Raw genomic sequence first — 21,577 nt, forward strand, 5'->3', positions numbered from 1 at the left:
AAAATAAAATTAAATAATAAAATAAAAATAATTAATATGCTTTTTCGTCTGATGACAGCTTCCTTGGCGCCCCACACCCCACACCCCCCGATCTCTCCAACCCCTTAAGGAAATGAATACATCCTTTAATATGAATTAAAAAAATAAATACAAAACACAAGAAACACGAAAAGGCACTTCTATAAATCCATATATATGTTTCAACTCCTATGAATACACACTACGAGTTTGATCATTACATTATGGCAGTTTAAATGTCATAGTTACAATAATCAAGAAAGAAAAATTAAACCAATGATATATGTCAGCTCCAATTCAAGGACAATGAGAGATTATCAGTTTCTATATTTTCCAGTACTGCCAGAACACACCAGTGTTGTTCTCAACTAATCTAGACAAAAAAAAAAAAAAAAAAAAAAAAAGATTTATATATGAAATAAATAATAACAAACAAAAACAGTTACTTTGGGAGCAAGACCCTGGTTCTTTTTTTTTTTGGAAGTAACACTCACAACCGACAGTGTGGCTCTGTGATAGTTTTAAGGTAAAGGTGCTTGATAAACTTAGGTGGGCCTCAAGGTGATGTTAAATGATGCCATCCTGCGATGATACCTCACCTTATCCTTAATATGTAAAAAGTTAATAATTCATTCCTGCACTGTAGGGGGATAAGTTCACAGGAAAGTACCAACTCAATTTCGACTTACTTCAACCCCTTAAATCCCCTAGGCTGTAGTGCCCAACGTTGTATTGGAGTACAACATTTGAACTGTGTCTAAGATTGGGTGGGTAAAGGTCAAGTCGGACTAGGGTAGGATTAGGGTAAAGGGTTAGGAGGTTTAAAAGGTGAGGTTTGGTTGTGTTACAACTTCCAATAATACTCACCATTAAAAAAGGGACTCCATTCAGAGAATCCCAGTTTTTGCAATGGTCGTCACCAAACATGCCACAAACAACATATTCCCACTCTGCTCCCCCTTCGTTATTTCTAGGCCTCCCTCTCAACTGGCCCCCTCACATATGACAGGTGGTTGGCTGATGGTCCAGGGCTGTTGGTACAAATGAGGTCCTAATCATCAGATATCCTAGTAGAGCGGAAGCTGCTGTAGTCCCCCGGAGAGCCCGGCGTTTCTGGTAGTTGCTGAATTTCCCACTATGTAGGAAAGAGCTGCCTGAAAGACCTTTGAAGTGGCAAGCTTGGAGACGGTTTTATGCAGACACGCAGCCTCTGATGTTGGGCGGGGGCACCGGGTGGGGCGCCAGTCAGTGCCACATGAAGGAACTGTTGTTGATGGTTGGTGTCCGATCCTCCCTTTAAATACTAGCAGGGCCGACTCTGACTGCCGGGATAAACCAGCAATAGCAGAGCGTGCTGAGTTCCCCAGGGGGACATCAAAGGAGGAGGAGCGCCACTGTTATGTAGCATACTTCCCGTTGCGCTTTCAAAATGCCCTTTCCTACCAAACCCGCTCGCTTTGGTGGTGAGCGGGCGGCAAGAGGATGTAATGTTGCCACATAGAAGGTCAGAGGACTCGCTGCGCTCTGGAGAAGACATAGTACCCTGATTCCCCGTTGTTGGTTGTTTTTTAGGATTCCTTCTTCGTTTTTTTTGGAAGGATAGGAGCCCGCTTTTGGGTAGGAGAGTTGCCTGTTTAGCCCCTGCTCCTCCTCACACTCTTCACATCAGGCACCAGATTCCTTCTCTGGGGTTCCCACACTGGATTCTATTTCTTCCAAACTTGGAGAGCGTTGCTCTTTCAAAGGTTCTTGTCTTTAGGTATGCCCCTTTGGTCTCTTGAGGCCCAGGACTTGTCCTCTCCATTACAGTGAGGGGAACACAGTCATCATTCTCTTTCTTAGACTTTTTGGGGCGTTGACGGACAAGTGGGAATGGCTCGGATCGGATGGCTTTAGTGGGTCGGAGGTTCGGTCCGGTTCTGCCAGTCAATGAGATAGAGCCAAGCATGGGTGAGACAGAATCCCTTTGCGATTCACAGTCACACACACTGGTTTCCATCCCCAGTTTACCCCACCAGTGATTGGCGATGTCTTCCACTGTGGCCCGCCGCTCAGGGCTTGACCATCAGCATCCAGCGGATAAGACCACGGGCATCTAAACAAAAGGACCAAGCAAGCTTCTTTTTTCTCATGATCAAGAGGACACATTTTAACTGCAGACATCAGTACACATTTTTCTATACAAAAGGCATTTATGAACATGGTCTAAGAGTTAATGCAAGAAACAGGTACATGATGGACTGGGATGGTTCTCGATTCTCTCCGTTGCTGATTTGCCAAATTTTGGAGATTTTTCGTGGTCCCCTCATCATCGAATGAATGGCATGCTGCCATAGGACCAGCGTATACAGCAGCACTCCCCCCCCCCACAGAGCCAGCCTAGTCCACCTGCAAATAATGGATGGCACTGAAGGTCAGCCTGACTCTGAAAGAACATTGAGTTACTGCTTACTGTTTAATGACACTCCAGATAGTGTGTCATATGGAGTGGGACAGAAGAAGTCACATGACAAAGACTTGGATGTTTAATGCTTGCTGGCCTTTCCTGTGGAATTCTATTGATGGCCATGCTTTTTTGCGGAAAGCAACCAGACACTCCAGCAAGCACAAACAGCAGTCAGATGGTACCAGTCTTTCAGGCTGTTTTTCAGCTTCAACTCTATATGCACATCAATCTGTTTTGAGACATTCTATTACACAAATTCTAAGTTCATGTGGAAAGGTGGGTTGAAAGGGCAAGGTATGTAGGCCAGAAATCTCAAGATCGCCAGCAGCCGGAAAGTTTTCCAGGTTCTTGAGTTGTCAGTTCACCAGGAAATTACTTATAGACTAGGGTAATTGTTTTGCTCAATGCGGTCACCAGGGTGAGAAGAAGAAATGAAGACTTTCATATTGTGTCATTGTGATTGCAAGGGTTTGGCCATTTTGATTTATTACCGTCGTACATTTTAGTGTTTTCTATACCCTTGAGGAAAAAAAACTGCAGCAAATTTTAAAAAGCCTGAGCTATATACTACAGAGCGGCACATGTAAGCTCTAGAAAGAACCGTACAACTCTGACCGAGTGTGACGATGTGATACATCAGAGAGACTTGAGAGAAAGAAAATACTCCAGCTGCTCTTCATGTTCAGTAGGGAAGCACAAGGTGTGTATTTGCCTGTTCCCAGGCCTATGTGGAAGGATAATCCCATCAAAGAGCAGAATAAGGCTTCACTAACCACACAGGTGAGTGTCTGTGATGGATCACAGCTGCTCACAGTGGATTTAACACGGCTAACATCATGAAACCGTGGGGGTGTTTCATTTACAATGATGCAAACCTCAAGGGTTTATGTCTGTCGCATCACGTCATGCAGGCCTGTAGTAAACCATTCCAGCATGTTTTTATGACCCTGGAAAGAAGTTCAACATAAAGAGACACTTATCTGAACATGCCTCACCTCTGGACCATGGTATGGTCTGCCATTGGACGATCTCTGGGGATGCGTACAGTGGACTACCACAAAAGGTCTGGAGGAGCTTGTCTTTATGATACAGGTTAGACAAACCAAAATCAGCAATCTGACATCGAATGAACAACAAATACATCAGTGTTTGGTTTTAGAGAAATAATCATAAAAAAAAAGTTTATTTTTCTGGTTTACCTTTTACTGAGTAAGTGTTTGCTTTTACAAGGAGTAATTTTTCAACATCCTGCTTGTTTTGTTTCATGAATGTAGCCCACCATTTCTTAATTTTTAAGTTCACATACTTGGATTTAAACACTACTGAGTTGGGAGACAGTACACCATCCTTTCCATATACTATTTTGTGGGACCCCACTAATCCTAATGTTGTATACTATATAGTTCACGGATGTGAACCAGGATGTAGCCACTGTTTCAGAAACATGCTTACCTTTATGTTACAGTTTTCATTCCAGTAGCACATTTTCCAGTTTCAGGTCCGGTGAAACAACACCATTCTGTAAAGAAAACATCAGAATGCACTTCAGAGATCTGAGGTAATAATGTCATAGCCAACAGAATCTTTATTAACTCCTGACATCTCTCCCACAAACCCTCTCTGTAATTACAGTTCTGTTCAGACACCAGTTTTTGATTGGTACATGACTGTGCAGTTAGTCCTTGTGTTTCCTTTTAAAGTATTCACACAGCATTCGGGTTACAGCACGCCCGGAAACCCAGAGGTTTCTCTGAGAGAGTTTGTTACAGATGTCTGATGACCATGAAAGATGCATGTGTTCAGCATGCACAGTGTTTAGCAGATGAACTATAAATCGACAGTTTGACAAGCTGTTTTCTTTTTCTCGTCAGGCCGACCCCACCCGAAAATCCCCGGCATTGTGGTTGCCCATGGCGATGATGACTCATTACCCTCCACATTGGTGTCTGGAAGCTCCCCTGCCCTGATATATGACATCCACGTCATCTTCTGCTGCAAAACCAGCCCACTCAATGCAGGCCCACAGGGAAACTTGATTGACTCATTGGGGGAGTGGGACTGTCTTATCTGAAATTTAGTAATCATAACCTAGTAATCTGCCTAATTAGACAGCACTTTGATATACTGTTAAATAAGGTAGGTAGGTATCGGAATACAATCCTATAATGCACTGCAACAATCTCAGTGACAAAAAGAAATCCACCCACAAATGGTGGACAAAACAAAAGAAACATCATTTATAAATATAGGGTGAATTCAGGTAAATTGGGACACTTTTTGCCATTGAGATGACTGGGGAAATGTCCCGGTTATCCTGAATTATGGTTTCAAACTCTATCGAAAAGTCTTGAAAACAATCCAATTGTAAGAAACTGGAAAAGCTACTGGTAAAAGCCCTTATAACACATACACAAGACTTCATGGAAATGTACAAATGGTTGGTTTATTACTCTATCAACAGCTCTGCTAAATGCTGAAATGTGTGGACCCATGATGCAAAGCTGTTTCACATCAGTTGTCTATTCCAAGATTCCTCCCAATCTGACAAGAGCCAAAGATAATAGACCTCGCACTCCACAGCCTGATTTCATCGAATAACTGCACGTGCAGTTTAGAGAAGAGAAAGGGATTGAGAAAGAGAAAGAATGGAAAGGAGAGAGTAAGAGAGGTGCGTACCTTATGGCAGTAGTGCAACAGCAGAGACGATCTGCCTGAAGAAGTGTCGGGTTTCTCTCTCAGTCAGGCGTCTGCGTTCGCTGATGTAGTCATAGAGTTCACCTTTACTGGCGTATTCCATGACAATCACTATCTTGTCCTTATTTTCAAACACTACAGAACAAAACAACATCATGAAATCTGATTAGTTTATTTACACCTTTTACACTGTTTTATTTATATATGTTCAGAATGTTTATTTAATGATCTGTGTACCAGATTGAAATCAGTATAAAATGTTTTATTTCAGTTTGTGGAAGTAAGTCTCTATATAAAAGTTGTAAGAAATAGACAAGAAAAAAAATCTAGATAAAGTTGTAGGCCTCAGGAATTGACCAGTTGGATAACGTGACCCATGTCTAGTTTACATAGGCCGGAGGGAGGCGTCCAGTCAAAAAATAAATGCACGGTGGCGCCTTGTTTCTTCAGAATGCAACCCACAATGAAAATGTACAAGTACAAAACTACTGGATGCATAAAAATGAAAAGACTTTGTTTTGTAGTAGCCAGTCCAGAAAGTTCAGCAGGTCACAGCGGAATCCGTTAATGACCAGGAGAAGCTGAAAAATCCAGAGGAACAAACACAGCAAATTACAGTCCGACACACAGCAGAAAGTGGCTGTTTCTGCAAAACCCCAAAAATCCTTATACAGATCACCCCACCCAAGCGTTTGGCGCTGCCGCCAGCTCCTGTCACACATCCAGAATCGCTTCTCATCTTTTTACAGAATTTCTCCTGTTCGCCATCGCTTTCCACAGAACAGCAGGGAACGCAAGCGCAAGGCCTTCTGGGATTGTGCAAATATAGTTTAGGAGAGAGAGGGGTAACAGAGTTAACATAACAGATTTACTGTCAAAGAGAGTAAATCAGAGTCTTCTCACAGTGATGCTAAATATCGGAGCTCAGCGCTAAATTCAACAGTGATATGCAGCCTGTGAGAAAGGAACATTCCAAATTAGATCATCTCAATTGTTTCTCCTAGATCACAGTGAGGTTAAATGCAGCTAAAATGAGACTTTGCTCAAGTCTCCTGTTTCTCAGATGTTTTTTTGGGGAAAAAAACCCCTCAAATTTCTCACACTGTTCTCAGATTGTCTCATTTGTGAGGAATTTTAGGAGAAGCAATAAAGAAACTCTTGATATCCGTGACTCTAAGTCTCGTGAGCAAAGAGTGAGCAACCTTTGAGTAATTAAAAAATGTTCCTCTGGGAAAGTTCCCGCAGCTAAACGGGTATGCAAGCTATGAATTCCTCTATCCAAAAATTTCCACGACCAGCCCAAACCCATAAACATAATTTAACACCGCACAAAATTAAAAGAGAAAGACACTCTGACATTAGAGCAATGAAAGACAAAGCCCAGACACGAGAGAAAAAAAAGAGAGTCTCCGGAGACTCATTTTAAAGAGGGTTTCTCCCCTCTTTGAGTCGGGCCCAACCACAACACAGGCGGGAGTCATGACACAGAACAAAGATGAATACGGCAACTCTTCAAAAATAAATGCCCTCTGCCCTATAAACCCAGACGGACTTTGAACGGGAAAAACCGTCGAGTCAGCACACCGAGAGCTCGCCAGGCCTGCCGTGGCACAGAATCAGCAGAACAAACCAGACGGCTTGCAAAAATGTCTTTAGAAATGATCAACACAGAATTTCACCAGAGATCTTAACCACTGAAAACAACACATGCTGGTCAGGAATGGGGAGAGCATCATATTCACTGAGGCTGATCTTCTGTAATTTGAGCATTATTACATGAATAAAGCAAAACATTTTTACTGTCTTTCACAACACAAGTCTAATCAATAGTTAATGAAAGGTTATTCATTTGAGAATTGTGTTTTTTTATTTATTGGCTGAGTTTGGATGAATGGATAGATACCTTCATATCTAGAGATGATATGTGGCGAATAAGAGTAGAAAGAGAGACGGACATGTGATCTCGATTTCTCGTCGAATGTGAACAATGTCCTGTTCATCTTTAATCTTCTCTTTCCCTGGATGGACTTGATGGCAACCTGAAAGAGAAGAAAGATTTACAGCTTTCAAATCTTGTCAAAAAGAATAAAAAATGTTTTATCAGAGTATTTGTAAAAGATGCTAATTTTGGTAGATTTATCTTAGTAATTTTATGCCACTTTTTTTTTGATAGGAAATGACTCAAGTTAACATAAAACTCACATTGCCAGGATTAGCAGCACAGCTTACCACTTAGCCGCGGCTCTGACAAAAACATTCTATTTCTGAATGTCAAAAAAAAAACCTGAGTAGATTCTTCAGACAAGGAAAGAGGTGTAATCATCCCCCTACACACACAAACACACACAACACCCACAACAGAATTATCCCATAAACACATCACGGCACGAAACACACCACGGCATATTTTCAGTCTCCTGCTATGTAATTTTCCTGATGTTTTTGGGGGGATTGAAAAGGAAGGCATCGGTAGAGTGGTTAGAAGCAGAATGAAACTCTCTTCATGCGCCCTGAGGACCCTGCACTGATGTCTCTAATGTGATCACAGGATGACCTGAACAGGCTCCAGTATGTATGGAACCCCCATTTCTGCCACTGTGAAGTAAAAAATAAAAAAGCTATTGAAAACTTTTAATCTCACAATTCTGACTTTTTTTTTTCTGCAGTTGCAAGTTTACATGTCACAATTCCCTGACTTTTTCCCCCATAATTGCGAGTTTACATGTCGTAATTCTGAAAGTGAAAAACGCACCATGAAAGTGACCGTGATGTGTAGCCAAGAATGGTGTCATACTCGGTAGATTGTGCTCTGCATTGTAATTCATCCAAGGGCACACACAACAGCAGTGAGGTAGTGAACACACACACACACGTGAACACACACACCTGGAGCAGTGGGCAGCCATTTTTGTTGCGGAAATGCCTGGGGTGCAGTTTGAGGGGCTTTTGGTGCATTGCTCAAGGGTTTCACCTCAGTCGTGGTATGAAAGTGGAAGAGAGCTGCTTTGCATTCACGCCCCCCACCTACAATCCCTGCCGGTACCGAAATTCGAACCCGCAACCTTTGGGTTACAAGTCCATCTCTAACCATTATGCCACGACTGGCCCAGTTGTGAGATATATACTCACAATTGTAAGTTGTACTGTCAGACTTGCCAGATATAAACTTGCAATTGCGAGAAAAAAGTCAGAATTGCGAGAAAAAAAAATCAAAATTGTGAGATAAAATGTCACAACTACCTTTTTTTATTTTTGACTTAATTTCTCAGAACTGCAAGTTTATATCTCACAATTGTGACTTTTATATCCACGCAATTCTAACTTTAAAAACACTCACAATTGCAAGTTTATATATCCGAATTGCGTTGTCATGCAATTCTGAGAATAAAGTCAGAATTGCAAGATTTACACTCGTAATTATGAGAAAAGAGTTAGAATTGTGAGATAAAAAGTTACCATCACTCACATTAATAAAATTCATGGAAGTAATCAAACAATATATTTCTTTATCGTTTAAATATAAATAAAATAACACGTAAAAAAAAAAAATAAAGGCCCATGCCATGTTCCACACATGAGTTTTTAGAACTCCAAAAACACAACCATTCTTGAACGGGAGATGATGTGGGCAAAGAGGAGATGCCCTATTATTGACTGACTGATGGATGAATGGTCATAGGGATGAAATGGGAAATATGATATCTGGCAGTGATTTCCTGTCTATTTCTGTCCTATCTCACCCTCCCAGGCATGTGCTTACAGGTCCATTTAAAGAACAAATGGAACAATGAGTGAGCTGATGACAAACCTTAGCTGGAAAAGAGGAAGACCTTTGTCAATTCCTTTTGTTTTGTTGATGTTATACCCACACAACAGTTGTCCCTGAAAACATGTCTATCCGCTCCTCCGTGTAGATTCTCATCATCGCCCACAGTTCTCAGAACAGCCTGAGTCTTCACATTAATGGCGAGCGAGCAGGCGGACGCCGCTTTTCTTCGAGAAACCAAAACCACATGTTTCCGAGGAGCTGAAGGTAAATCACTGACTACACCCATAAAAGGAAAGTCCTAGCGGAATGCTTCAAAACTGATTATGTGGAATTAAAAAAGACATAAACAAATCCAGAAACCAGGGCCCGTTCTCTAAATGCCGAATGGGCAAACCCTGCTCTTTATTGTAAAGCCATCAGCGAGTGTTTTCCATGAGCTCATGAATTTATGTGCAGCTGAAGGTATTCACCTCCCGCCAGGTCCGCTGGAGACGGCATGAATACTAATGCTGCAGTTTTAGTGTTCAAACGCAGCAGGAGCGAGAGTTTTAAAAAATAATCTCCAGGAAGAAAACAAAAATCACAGCTTTCCCACAGAGGTAGAAAACAGGGATTCTGACCAGCTGAGCTTTTTATTTGCTTATCTGTGCGCGAGCCAAATGAAAAGATTACAGCATCAATAAAAATTGCAGACGAGTTTTTTGTGTTTCCTTAATGTTGTTTGCAAAGAGAGGGATTTTGAACTTTGTCAGCGTAACATGATTGATACCTCAAAACTTTGTAGTGTAGAGGAATGCTACTTTTTTTATAAATGTAATAAAAAAACTGCTTTTTTTTTGACACCATGTGGCTTTTTTTGACCATGTAGCAATCACCCCTGGCAACATAGCAATTACCCCACACACCCTAGCAACCAACTCAAACGCCCTAGCAACTACCTAAAGCACCCTAGCAACCACCTCAAATGATCTAGCAACCACCCCAAATACCCTAGCTACCATCTAGCAATCAGCCCGGACACCCTAGAAACACCTTGCAATTATGTGGAATGCCTAAACAACTACCCCAAAAAACCTGGACTACCACCCCCTAGTAACCAAAAAAAAAAACATAAAACTACCCAAACACCCTAGCAACCTCCTAGCAGCCACTTCAAATGGCCTATCCTATGCAAAACCCTAATAACCACTATGAGTATGCGATAATGACAGAAGATTATATCCCAAAATTACATAAAATCATATCTCAAACGATAATTACTGGAATCATATTTTTAACAACAACTAAAGGGGACACAGGTGACACATAATATTCATCTGTGACATTTAGATGCATTCACACATTGTGCTGGTATTTTGGCAGGTTTAGGACTGCTGGGGACACAGGTGACACAGAATGTGCATCTGTGGCATTTAGATGCATTCACACAGACTGTTTAATGCAGGACATGAATGCAGTTAACCTGCAGTTACAAATGTATAAATAATGTTTTGATGTTTTAAAAACAAAACGTTTAATAGTGGTATTTGAAATGATTAGGGGAAAAAAGAAAAGGGAAGGGAAAAAAAAAAAAAAAGGAAAAAAAAGGGAAAATATAGTTTAAATATAAACCTAATATTGCCAGTAGGTGGCGGCAAATCACTTCATGTGTGAGTCATTGAGTCATTCATTCAATCTATTCGTTCAAACGGCTGATTGATTCGGTAAAAAAACACCATTGTGTGTTGCTCAGAGATGCAACAGTTGATGTGGCTTTGTTTAAAACTATTTTTGTTGAGAATGAAAGAGACGCAAAAACAGGAAACTTGTGTCTAAACTTGTGAGTTAATTAATATTAACTTCTTGTCTATATTTAGTTTTAAAAAACAATTACGACATTATTGTAGATAATACATATCGCACAACCATAACAACCACCCAAGTACTCTTCTATTAATCACCCCAGTAGCCAAGGTACCATCTAGCAATCCTCCTGGACAAAACTAGTGACCACCACAAATGTCCTAGCCATCGGCCCAAAACCCTAATAACACCCCCGGGTAACCCATCTAACAACCACCCCAATCATGCTAACAAACTCCCATAGCAACAACCTCAAATGGCCAAGCACAATCTCGTCGTTCGCCTTTGTACGCTGGGTTGGTACTCTTGCCTACGTCACCCGTGACCTTTCTAATAAGTTCCAGCTGTGCAAGAATGAGCAGTTGGTGGGTCAAAAAGTACATATATATATTCTTTGGCAACCTGAAGACATAAAGACTTGAACATCTTGGATGATATAGGGTGAGAAAATGAGCCGGACATTTTTATTCTGGGAAGTGAACTAATCCTTGTTAAAACCCCCTACACTTTATCAGACTGTTTTGGCCTCCATACAGGATATTAATTTTTCCACATTTTCATTTCCTGCTCAAGATGGACTTTCAAGTGTCTGTCTGCTTTCGCACTGGCACAGTGACCCTTTTCACACACATACGGACAAGTGTGGTACAAACCACACCTCACCACAGACATGGTACCAATGCATCACCACACTGTGGAAGGAATGCTGACTGATATGTGGACATCCGATCTTGTTTGTACATTCAGATGCCACACAAATGCATTGCACACACGAGCTCATGGGCGGGGGCGGTGCAAGAGCTCACACACACATGCTATCTGTCTGTCTGCTTGGGTCATATGGTGAATCTGAGGCTGGTAAAGTCATAAACGAAGAAAAATGTTAATTAGCACAATTTCTTTGGTTGATCTGTGCCTTAGGGGTAAAGGTCAGGAATACTCCGTTCTGGATTGTAGGCATATATCAACAGTCAGAACTTCTGTTTGTCTGTGTACCTGATAACAAACAGTAAAGCTTTATCGCGGCAGAATGAACGTTTTATGTTGCCAGCAACCCAGAGGTTGTTAGTTTTAGCAAGAGACATCACCTAGAGAACTAAACTATATATGATATGAGTTGAACATAATGGTCCAGAGGAATATTTTATTGCTCTGAGGTTGTTCTTTTGTATCTCATGGTATTTAATGGAGATCGCCGTTATGTTTTATTTAGCTATCAACTTTGTCTCCTAAAAATTCTTTGGGGGATATAAAAAAGAGGACAATAATGACCTACTGAAAGGCCTGAAATAAAATGCTTTTTTTGTGTGTCATATTTTGTGAAATGTCAAAGCAATTTATAACACAATCAAGTATGCATGTATGTAAAGGCAAATGCCTCTGAGTACATAAATGCAATTTCCAAAATTTCGTCAGAGCACTATTAACACAACGAACACAAATGTTTGGGGGTGGAATGCAAGGTCAATTAAATGCTTTGTTGCACTTAATCAGTGCTATTCATAACACAATGCAAATATGTGATTATAAACATGTGATGTAGGTACACAACAAGCTCAATGTTATGCTGCAAAAATTAGAACAGAATTCGTAACAACAATGCAAGTATGTAATTACACTTTGAGATATGCAAGGTTGATAAAATGCGTCATTGCATTCTGCATTGCATTCAATTGCTGATGGAATGCAACCAAGATCGCAAAGTTTGTGTCATAATTCAAATTAAAAAAACATTGAATGTTTTGAGAGTTTTTACGTTATTCGGTACTATTCAAAATAACACAATGTAAGTATGCGAATGAACACAACTCTTCTGGGTATGGAAAGTTGTACTGCAATTCAGAATGCAATTCATAACTCAATGCAAGTAAGAAAATGCAATGCAACACAAGCCAGACAAAAATTACAAATGTTTCAACGTACACAAGGTAGATTTTGCGAGTTTGTTTGTTAAAGTGCTATTCATTGACGGAATGCAAGTATTTGCAAAAACAAATGTTTCTGGCTATTCAAGTACTATTTCAAATAGTGTTATGGTATTCCTAGAAAATGAGAATGCAATTTATAACTCATTGCCAGTACATAAACATAACGACCCTTAGATAAGCAAAAGTCAATTTAAGGCCGCTGTTGAATTTGGAAGTATGTGGTTATTAAATGCAATTCATATACAAGTACAAAGTACTGTATATGCAAATGCAAGTTCTAGGTAGGCAAGCCCAATTTTAAACTGGTTGCAAATGTGTTTATGCAAGTATATGTAAAAACGTTTTAATTATGCAAGTGTGAAGTCACACTTAACATGTGTCAGAATTGCCAATTTAGAATGCAATATGAGTACACTGCATTTCGCAGCGATGCCACAAAGGGGAGCCAAAGCTTCTTTTTTGTGTTTCACAGAAGAACCTAAGTCTAGAGGTTTGGAACAATATGAGCATGATGAAATGTTTTCAAAATGTACATTTTTGAGTGAACAATCACATATAGGAGAAAGAATCAAAATACTGCAGTGTTGTATGTGTGTAGGTGTGCTTTAAGACTCTGCGATGTCTAATGTTTAGTCTCTATGGCGGTTACCAGTGGTTTCTATGTCTGTTATCTATACGTATGTGCTATAACTCTTTACAGACAGCGCGTCCGGCCAGTTAAAAGTTTTTCTGACTAATTCCGGCTAAGCACACTAAACCCGTGCCAGGAAAATATCACAGTGTATGTCTCCCTGAGTGACTTTATATGTTTATTGGCCCAGAAACACGCATGACAAATTATGTTTTACCATGCGTCTGAGTTTGGGGTGTGTGTACGAAAAAAAAACAATGATATGTGTAGTGTGTGCGACCGTTTTTATTTTTAGGTCTGTTAGCATGCGCTCAATACTTTCTTCAACAGCCTGCTAACACTCTGATGGCACACTGCCCACCGATACAATCAGACCTGTGTGTGTGTGTGTTTATATGGACTGCATGAGTTGTGAAATAGCCTGGATTGTAAATTATTAAACTAAAAGAAGGCTATATATCTGCTTCCAGCCCATAACAGCCACCAACACACAAGGTTTCCATGGAAATATACATGACTGGAGGGCATTTCAACTGCTAGAATGGGTTGCAGATATTTTCTTCAAGTAAAAAACAAAGTTAAATTCTAAAAACAAAACATAACTAACCATACAGTCATTCATATTTAGCTTCCTGCATTTATTGTCTTGAAAACTGTACATCCTATCAAATTATACCTGTATTTTGATGCAAGACGAGTTCATCAATGCACTTGGTACAATGAATCTAGTCAAACTACTCCCCACTGTCTTTCAGAGAATGGACCAAAACACTGAGACGTTTTTTTTTTTTTTTTTTTACAGACAGATATCTTTTGTGCTACTCTAGAAAAAAGAATTGGGAGTGGCATGAAAGTGAATAAATGGACCAAATTTTCATTCTTGGTTGGAACTTTGGCAGAACAGAAAGATTTCTTTCATCCTAGCAGCTGTGTTTCAAGGTTCTGTGGTGAACTGAGAATTTAGAGGACAATGTTTAAACAGGCAACCAAAAGCCAACGTGCCGTAGTGTGCCGAACGACTCCGGTATGTTTGATTAATGAACAAAACGAAACAATCTAAAGCCCTGCCTGACCTAGATGCCCACAGAAGAATTACTAGGTCAGAGTTCTTTAGTGACCGAGGGTCAGAAATCAAGGTCTTTTACACATCGTGAGTGCTGACTGCATCATTATTTACAGACAAGTGGTCAGCAGTGGACCTTTGAACACTAAACTGCAAAACAAAGATGGATAATTGGTTTTTAAAGCATGATGCGTTACATTGGGTGCCATTAGAGCAACTTTTACAGGAGTTTTAAAAAACATCTGCTCTGCACAAGCAAACGCGTGCGGCACACGCTCATGGGCTGGACTTCCCATGAGATGAACCGAAATGAGCAAAACACAACAACAGATTATTACAGCAGAGCCTGACACTGTAAAACGACAAATTACAGCCGGCCCAAGATCCAGGCCAGTTCTTTATTCATTTACCAAAAGATTCATTGATGCAGAAGTTCAGTCACTAGTATACATCTATGTATCATGGCATTTCCTTCAGATGTACCTCATCACAGTGCTATGGTACCTCTACAGTCATTTTCAACCGAAAGGTCAGTCTCTTGCAGGCATGAACCTGCAACCTGTCTGTAAAGCAGTTCTGATATATAACCCCTACATTATTGATATCTTTAACAGATGCTTGAAGCTCTCACCTCTCTGTCCAGAATGGCGCCGATGGACCTTCTTGACTGTTTGCCATAGGTTCCTCTCCCCAGGGTTCTCCAGCAGCTCGTAGCGATTGCTTCAGGTGGGGTTTCGTGATGATGTGTCCGTCACACCAGAGCTGCGCTGCGTTTGACCGGTACCCGGGGCCCTCAGGGGCACGTCCCTCACCACTGAGGGGCCCCGGGCGGGTCACCTGGTCCTTTGTGTCTCCCATCACGCGGGAGGATGATATTTTACACCTCCCCCTCTATGTTGAAATATCTTGACTAAAATGCTTTGAAATATTGATAATATAACTCTAATCAATATAGCTAATTAGCATATAAATAAATAATAATAAATTACAATGCAAACGTTATTATGGTAACATATAAACTAATTTATGATTGTCAAAAATGACTCATATTTAAATGAGGTGTCTATCTATTCTAACTATAACCGGCTATGGTAGGCTTTCTTAAAAGAAAATAATAATCCCCGTCTAATTCTGAACGATAAAACAAGGCTATGAACGGACTAAAAAGGGCATATATTAAAAAGAAACTAATGAACACCTGCCATTGTGGTTATGGCACTTATAAACTGCAACAATGTATTCATTCACAATTAGAACGACAATGGATCGTTTTTGTGCATTAATCTATTATGAAGCGTTCTATACCATTATGACGTCTCCTTACTCCGTATATGGACGTGTTCTCTTTCCCGTGGCGCGTTCGATTTGTGAGTGATTTTCTCCGTTGATTCCTTTGTTTCAATCTACCGCAAGCAGAAAATCTCAGTCGAGAAAAGCAGCGACAACGCCGGCGTTCTGGGACATAAATCACCCTAATTCTGGCCTCGGATCCGCCGTGGTGTCAGTCAGCTCGGTTCTGGTGGCCGGTTATGTTCCGTGATATTGATGCTGGGCGCGCGGGGAGGATCGGACGGAAGGATGTGCTGCCCCGGTCTCGTGTCTGCTGTGGCGCAATGGGTTTCGGTGTGTTCGGGCCCGTCTCTCCTCCTGGTGTCCTGATCTGGGATTCTTTCTCTCTGGTCCTCCTTCAGATTGAGGAAATTAACTGAATAAAGACAAAGGGGGCGGTAGTCATGCCGGTGTGTGTGTCCTCGCACGCTCTCAGTCTCTCTCGCTCTCTCTGAATGTGTCAAGCTGATTTTCTGATTCTGTTTTACTAGAGACTTCATGCAGAGAATGTAATACACACTATATAAAGAATACATAAAGTATATGCTTATCTATCTATCGTAATAGCTACTACATATATGATGAAGAATAGAATAGAAATAGATATGTTTTTAAAATTTGTACAATTAAAAATATACTTTGTGTGTGTGTGTGTGTGTGTGTGTGTGTGTGTGTGTGTGTGTGTGTGTGTGTGTGTGTACAGGCTTGGCTTGACTTAAAGTAACATTCATTGTAATAGAAAAATAAATTATGTGTAAGTATTTCTTTCTTCTTTTTATTATTTTTTTTATGTTTTAAGTTAATTTGTAGTATACTTTATTACTTATCTTTGATTTTTTATTATCATTAATGCCCAGTTAATGCCCCATTTACTTTAAGTTAAGGGCCAGTCCGTAATTTATTTAAAATTATATTTAATTAAAAACAAAATATTTTCAAAGATTTTTTTATTGTACCTTTTTATTTCTAATAAAATTATCTTCCAATCACTTGAATGAAGTCAAGCAAAACCTGATCATTTATTTATTTTAACTAAATAAAAACACTATACATTTTTATTTTATTTGCCACTTCAGTTTCTTTGCATTTTGCACATTTTTATTTTCGCAGCATTATATATTTATTTACTTATTTATTTATTTATTTTTGGGAGTTCTTGCCTTTATTATTATATATATATATATATATTTTATATATAGAGGCGGATCAACATGCCGGAAAGCACTTGGAGCTCTGAGCAAAAGTGTCAGCCACTGATTTGCATAGAAACGGGGGTTTGCGATTTGGTCAGCATTGAAACAGATTCATTTGAATAAGGTTCAAAGGTTCGAAAAAGCCCAAAGGTCTATGGTATTTTTTACATGACTTTGTGCATGAAGCCAAATAGGCCACATGTCCTGGGTTATTGCCCCTCATAAAATAAACACGTAAACGTTGGCCTGAAATAACCAACACCGAGATGTACCGATTAAAACTCTTCTGATGCAGCGAATTGTTCTCCTGACTGGCAGAATGCATCACCTGCAGCTCAGACCTCAGACGCAGTCAGACATGCCTGAAACCTCACCCTGCACACTTCTGCCCTCAGCCAATCAGCTTTGTGTTTCTTTTGTTTGCTTCTGTTTGGATCCGACATGGTGTCATTTAGCCACTGATTGGGGAAGTTTGAGTCTAAAACAGACTCCAGACTGAGCCGTTTGTCTCTGTTGGATTCTGGAGAGCTCTGGGAATCTGGACAGTCCCTGTGTTTGCGGTGAGCGTTTCGGGCAGCGGAATTTCAGACTCAAACAGTACATAACTGTGTGCATGTGTGTTGCTCTACGATTGTGCATCTCAGATGAAATTTGGCCTCAGATGTACCCTGGAATCAGGTATCATGGGAAACAACGCTTGCCCCCTAGTGGTGGAAATGCATGTGTAGGTCACAATCATTCAGCTCAGCAGTGCAGAGCATCATGGGTCTTAATCATAGACTGTATAAAAGGTCTAAATATATCATAAACTAATTCATATCATCCAAATGTTTGAATCAAACAATATTTAAATCAGAATTTGTTTCTTTGATTCTCTGAATGTTTTTAATTTAGACATTTTGAAAAGTTTTTGTTTTTATATGTGTGCAAAATAAGATCCCATAATGTATAGAAAGTATATTATTAAAATTCTACTAGATTTCCTATCTAACCTGTACTGTGTGATTAACAGTACTGAAAAAAAATTGATGTAACAAAGATTTCAAACAAAAGGACTGAATAATTATTTAAATGCTAGCATTTCCCTGGTCATTAGACATGTTATGATTTTTATTTTTCTCTTTGACATCAAACAAAGATTTGTTTAAGATGTTTCATTCAGGTATTTGCAGCCCCTCTGGTTTTTGCCGCAACTATTTCAAGTTCACCATAGAAACCTGCACAGAAACATTCCCTACACTCAACAAATTAAAAACAGCAGGAACCACAAAGGACAAAGAAAGACGTGGTGTGTGTGTGTGTGTGTGTGTGTGTGTGAGAGAGAGAAAGCGTTTGAAGTGACCACAGAGAAACGCAGATAACAGAATGGTATATTACCAGTGTTTGATCATAGGTCAGACAGCTGCGTTCTGCAGCGGAGAGTGCCCTTATGTGTGAGTCTGAAAGTGATACACAAAACACATCCCTCATTTCAAACGATGACACAAGAGATTAATCTGCATCAGACACAGAAAACAGAAACAGCTGCCAAGAAGAGAGACACAGAAAATAAACCTACAAACAGTAGAAAGACAGACAGACAGACAGACAGACAGACAGATAGACAGACAGACAGACAGATAGATAGATACACAGACAGACAGATAGATAGATAGATAGATAGATAGATAGATAGCTAGATAGATAGATAGATAGATAGATAGATAGATAGATAGATAATCAAACCATAGATGGGAATGCATTGAGGGATTACAGCAACCCACTATATATGATGATTTTAGTTGTATACTGCAGATTTGTCACATTTAGTAGGCCTAGATAAATTTGTTAGATAAATTTAATTCCAAATAATCTGCACAATTTACGCAATATTTAAATTGTATACTCAAAATACAGTACACAGTATGATGGTGTGATGGTCCAAATGCAGCCTCATTAATTTAAAGAGGCTTTGCTGCCATCTAGTGTTGTATTTGGGTGTTGTGTTTTGCACTAATTTTCACTGGTTCACTGTTAGCCAATCACGCAGAGGTCGCTAATGAGCTGCTGTTGATTAATGAGAACGCTTGATGAGTGTGAGTCACATCTGCAGAGAGGAAACGAATGCGTGGCTTCAGTTCAGGATAAAGTTGCTGCATTAAATAATGTAGGGAAATTATACACTCCTCTCACCCAACCCCTTGGTAACATCGGTTTTATGACAGTTTAAGGTAGTGTGATTTCATTTAAAGCACTTAAGAGCACAGTAAAAAAAAAACACTTTTGTGTGTGTGTGTGTTTCAGATCGTAGATTGCTCAACAAACATCAAGATGTACAAACCAACAAGGTTCAAAACAAAGAAATATGGAGCCACATCATCACTGCTCTACAAGCCCAAGTGAAGGTAGAGCAACAACATCTGAAATCTCATGATAACTGCTTTCTGGGCTCTGACGCAGTGGATGTTATTCAGGATTATCTGACCCAGAATAAAGTTCTCGGGGCCCAGGCCTCCAGGGCCATGCTGTCACAGCTGTGCCAGGTGCTGCTGGACCGTACGGTGTTTGAGGCGGTGGGAGCCAAAGTTTTGACAAGTAAAACAGGAGGCTTCCAGGACAACAGCAGCAGCAGCCTTTACAGATTCCTGAAAGATTCCTGAAGGTCCCGGGATGTGTTGGAAATGCCATTCTTCCCACCAAGTGAAGAGAGTCTGATGAACATCACACCATGCAGGTGTTTCAGATCACTGTAGATGTGTTTTGACGTACTGTAGCACTGAATGTTTTTCTTTTTCATACATTTAAATTCTAACACTTTATCTTTTTAGGCAGGGCATCCTGTTATTCTCCTATAGTACACCTGTGAAACCAGACCACGTGTTGGATCTTCTCATGGAGAAGCTGGACTTGACCAGACTTGTCGGTTCTCCTCCCACTGATTGTCTTCCTCCAGCTAGTAAGAGCTTTGTTCAGATTCTGATTATGTTTGAGGTACAAAGGCCTGTTTGTAATATACTGTAATATACCAATTATTTTTCATGTTGCATGTTTAATTCAGTGAAAGGTGTCGAGCTAACAAAAAAAAAGTTAAAAAAAAAAAATTAAATCCAAATAATTAAACAAATAATTAAATCCAAAAAAAATAAAAAAAAAAGAATTAAATCTATATCATAAAAACCATATCATAAAAAACATACATAACATATATATAAAGAATATAAACAAATTTTTAAACATATAATATATATATATATATATATATATATATATATATATATATATATATTAAAATTTAACTAAGGTGGCAACATTATTTTTTTACTAAATTTAGTTAAAAGGCTAATGTGCCTCAACATTTTAAAAAATTTTATAATTTTAATCTCATAATTATCTTTAACTCTGAGGTGGCAGCACACATTAGCATGCATATTACATTATTTATTTTTTTGATCCAGTTTTCAGTTTATATGCCGCAAAGTTTAAAAATTAAAACTGTTATTTTGACTAACTCTTTAATTCTGTGGCAGCAACATAGTAAGCACATTTAAAATGTTTAAAACAAATTTAGCTAATCAAATTTTGTTTCAAATATTTCAAGGTTTGTCTGCTTTTATATAATTTGTCTTTTTATTTCTTAATTATCTAAATTATTTTAAACTCTGGTGGTGGAAATATAAAATTATTGCAGTTATACAAAGTATACATACTGTTGTTGTGGTGGGAATATAGTAGATAGAAATAGAATCTCTACATCGTCACTTGTTTAGGTCCACAAGCAAAGAGGCATGCAGAAAATGATCATTTTTGTCAAGATTTTGAACTCTGATTAAATAACGAGTCAGTAAAAATTTATATTTTGGAAAGTGCAATGAATACAGAAAGTACTGTGCACCGTATGCATACTGGAAATATAGTGGACAACTGAGAAAACCTAAGTGGAACTTTAATAAATTTTGATATGAACCCTCCTTCAGTGGTCAGAGAAGTGGGGCACGAGCAGACCCGTAAGACTGTTTCTTCTCCCCGTCTCGTGACAGTAATAATGCCCCCCCCGACCTGCTCTACACCAGCAACTACCTCAACCGAGAGGTTCTCAAAGCCTTCAAAGAATCGCAGTGAGACATCTCCACATTTAAACTCAAGAAATCAAACAATGAGGCTCAGATAGACCTAACTAGTTTTCCTCCACCCAGAGCTGAGGTTTGGCTGATCGACCTGCTGGATTTCCTTCTGGATCAGCATGTGGTGGAGGTGAGCAGAGAACTACCCACGTTCTCCTGTGAGGAAGAGGGTGGCCGGGGGATGGATGTAAACTGCTGTTTCATGTACTGGACAAACACTCTGTGACCGCATGATACATCTACACTGAGATCATGGAACTCCTGAGTGAGTAATGCTCCTCAAATGATTCATTCTTTCCAAAAAAACATCTTTCTTGGTGGCATTTTTTTTCTGTGTTTACCTGTATATCTAGTGCATAGGAAGCTTGAACGGGTGTTGGAAGTCCTGCAGCTGTCTTACTAGACTTTTCTTTCTTTATTAAAGTGTTATAGAAGCCCATATATTATTTGTGATGCATTTGTTTTGTACTGAGGTACTTATATTTATTTAGAATTTTTTTTTTATATATTTTACATTTTCTCTGAAAGACATTACAAACATCACCTTTGTGCTTTCGTCGCGTC

General features: G+C 39.5%; 2 pseudogenes; one reads left to right on the top strand and one right to left on the bottom strand.

The window, feature by feature from the left end:
- Window positions 1-1,069: 1,069 nt before the first annotated feature.
- On the bottom strand, window positions 1,070-15,249 carry LOC109109996 (annotated as a pseudogene).
- A 3,720-nt stretch (window positions 15,250-18,969) lies between these two features.
- Window positions 18,970-21,416, top strand: LOC109110005 (annotated as a pseudogene).
- Window positions 21,417-21,577: the final 161 nt, after the last annotated feature.

The sequence above is a fragment of the Cyprinus carpio genome, chromosome A25 (genome assembly GCF_018340385.1).
Source record: "Cyprinus carpio isolate SPL01 chromosome A25, ASM1834038v1, whole genome shotgun sequence".
In the NCBI taxonomy this organism is placed as follows: domain Eukaryota; kingdom Metazoa; phylum Chordata; class Actinopteri; order Cypriniformes; family Cyprinidae; genus Cyprinus; species Cyprinus carpio.